This window comes from Bombus affinis, unplaced genomic scaffold (assembly GCF_024516045.1).
Source record: "Bombus affinis isolate iyBomAffi1 unplaced genomic scaffold, iyBomAffi1.2 ctg00000571.1, whole genome shotgun sequence".
Taxonomy (NCBI): Eukaryota; Metazoa; Arthropoda; class Insecta; order Hymenoptera; family Apidae; genus Bombus; species Bombus affinis.
The window spans coordinates 36,204-39,073 of NW_026109195.1; the positions used below are offsets into that span (position 1 = coordinate 36,204).

The following is a 2,870-nucleotide window of genomic DNA, read 5'->3' on the forward strand; positions in this document are numbered from 1 at the left end:
AACTTGTTTATTGAATTATTACCGTTTGTAGTTTCTCAAATCCTATTCCTTCGATGCTGCGTTACCGTGTGTAAGGCATCATCCGGTTTTCATTATATTCAAAATACTTACTACAGATACCTTTATTCATCCCATATTTGTGAGTATAAACATATCATTTAGTTAATTAATTCAATATGCACGTAGTGCATTGTGTGAGCGACCGCTATTGTGCATTACAAATCTGTTTTTATATGTGAGGTATAATAATAATCATGTAATGTAAGTCGAGACTAATTCATGTATTATAGATTAGAACTTGTACACTATATTATTACTGTTCATAGTTACTTCGTCTTTATTCTCCAAGTCTACACGCTACGTCGCTCACGCAAGACACCTACCCGACGTAATTGGCAATCTTGTTGTAAGTTTTAATAGTATTATTTCTTTTCATATATGTCAAGGCAATTGAGGCCAGTTCTTGCATTCGTTTCAGCTGGCAGTCGTATTTTATGTTCTACGGAGTGGATCCATAATTTATCTCTGCGGAATTCCTGCATGTACACTTCCTTCTACAATGATTAGTTGTGGACTAGGTACTTTTTACTTTCACTGCCTTTAATTATGTTATTGAATTAACACGTTTCATAGAACGCAAATAGTAATCTTTCTTTTGTTTTTAGGTTTCCACTATCTGCACTATTCGACAAGCAGTGTCGCACTTACTTTGGTTTAACCACGATATTGTTATAATCGTTTAGTACTATTATATTTTGTATTAAGGTAATTGAGGTTAATTCTTCCATTTGTTTCAGATGGCTGTCATACGTTATGTTTTACGAATATGGGCTTATGGCATGTCTTTGCATATACACTTCCTTTTACAATAGTTAATTGTTCACAAGGTACTTTTCACTTTCACCGTTTTAATCACTTTATTGAATTAATACATTTTATATTTGAGTAATGTTTAGAAAGTACATAGTAATTTCCTTTTCTTTTTAGGTTTCCATTATCCGCATTATTCGACGAGCAGCACTACACTACATACTACTGTACTGTGTTACCTTCTGAAAACGTTTCGTTTATTGTTTATTTCGGTTATGCGCTAATTTTAACTTATTTAAGTGCACTGTTCGCGGAATCCCTTTCACTTCAATCATGACGTTTTGGTTTTCTAAAATTTCTAACACTCTATGCGGTCCCGAATATTGGTCGGAAAATTTTCCTCTTCTGGGTTCCTTTAATAGATATACTAGATCTCCTATTTTGAAATTTTGCGGGTTGATTCGTCTGTCATAGTATTCTTTTGACTTTAATTTGGATTTTATCAGATTTTCTCTTGCCATTTGTTGAACGGTGACGATTTTATCGAACAGGTCTCTGAGATACTCTGCATATGTTGGTTCCATATTCTCCTCGGTTATCATCTCGCCAGTAGGTTCTCTGGCTAAGTGCCCAAAGACTAGTTCGTGTGGGGAGAATTTTGTTCCTTCGTGTACGGAGGTATTGTAGGAGAACATGGCTAATTCCACCCATTCGTCCCAGTTTCTGGAATTTTCGATGTACAGGTTGAGGTATTCAGTTAATACGTGGTGAGATCTTTCGATGGAGCCGTTGCTTTATGGATGGTATGCTGACGTGGTATATCTTTTTATGCGAAATCTTTTTGCTACTTTTTTCATCAGCGAGGATGTAAAATTTGCTCCCCGATCAGTAAGGATAGCCCTCGGTGAACCGAATCGGCAAATGAATTGTTTTAAGAAAACGTCAGCTATCTCGGCCGAAGAGATTCCTGCCATCGGTATCCCGATTGAATATTTTGTCAGTAAGTCTTGGATGGTTAATATGTATTTATTTCCCTTTTGTGTCTGTGGTAATGGACCGACGATATCCATACTAATTTTATCGAACGCTTTACCTGGTGTGTCTGTGAGCACCATGGGTTGCCTTGTTTTTATTCTGGTTAACTTTTTCAATTGGCATTCTTTGCATGTTCTCACGTATTCCTGGATTTCTTTCTTCATGGTTTTCCAATAGTAGTATTGTCGTACTCTTTGGTAAGTTTTTGTTACTCCCTTATGTCCTGCTACAGGTGATTCGTGCTTTTCTCGTATTATGTTGCTTCGCGCTTCCACCGGTGGGATAATTATTTCCCCGGTACAGATGGTAATAGCTATGGTTTCTCCCATGAATACTTCTTTCAGTTTCCTGATTGTATATCGCCAAGGTATTTCTTCCAGGTTTGTTTTGCTGATGCTAAAGGACGTTAATTGGTTTTCTTTTACCACATCCAGTAAAGATTTCAATGAGTTCGATATATTTTCTGGCGTTATTGGAGAGTTTCGATCTTCCTTTACGGGTAGGGACACGATGTATTTTCCGGAATCTTGATTCAATATTACTCTTCCCAACATTAAATCTCTATAATACGGCAGTTTTCCTGCTTCCTTCATTTCTAAGGCCCCTTTATCTATCGGAGTGCCATGTATATCGACGAATATTATTCTATGGTCGTTTACTCTCGTAATCGAGTCTCGCGTTTCCAAGATTCTTAGCTCTGAAAGTACCGCAGGCATTGCGTCCTTTCCTTGTTGCTGAATTGGTTCGGAAATTGTTATAGGGGGTTCTTCTTCATTCGTTTTATCGATGTCGGTTATCTCTTGAGTGATTGTTTCCTCGTCTGTGTTTACGTCGATTTCGGCTAATGCGTGGTCAAAATGTTTTGTGGGTGTTTCTTCTATGGTGACGTGTTTTCGAATGGAAATTTTTTCTTGTTTTCCTGGTCTATTGTGTTGCGATAGTTCGCGTGGTTTAACTTCAAATGTGGGGGAGTCTTCGGTTAGTGTGTCTAGTTCAAATCTCTTGGGTGCGGGATATCGGCTCGG

General features: G+C 37.6%; 1 long non-coding RNA gene across 1 annotated transcript; it reads left to right on the forward strand.

Moving 5' to 3' along the window:
• Positions 1-662: 662 nt before the first annotated feature.
• Positions 663-1,598, forward strand: LOC126928108 (uncharacterized). Its single transcript, XR_007716306.1, has 3 exons — positions 663-737; positions 798-887; positions 988-1,598. It is a non-coding gene; the product is annotated as an uncharacterized LOC126928108 (long non-coding RNA).
• The last annotated feature ends 1,272 nt before the right edge of the window (positions 1,599-2,870 follow it).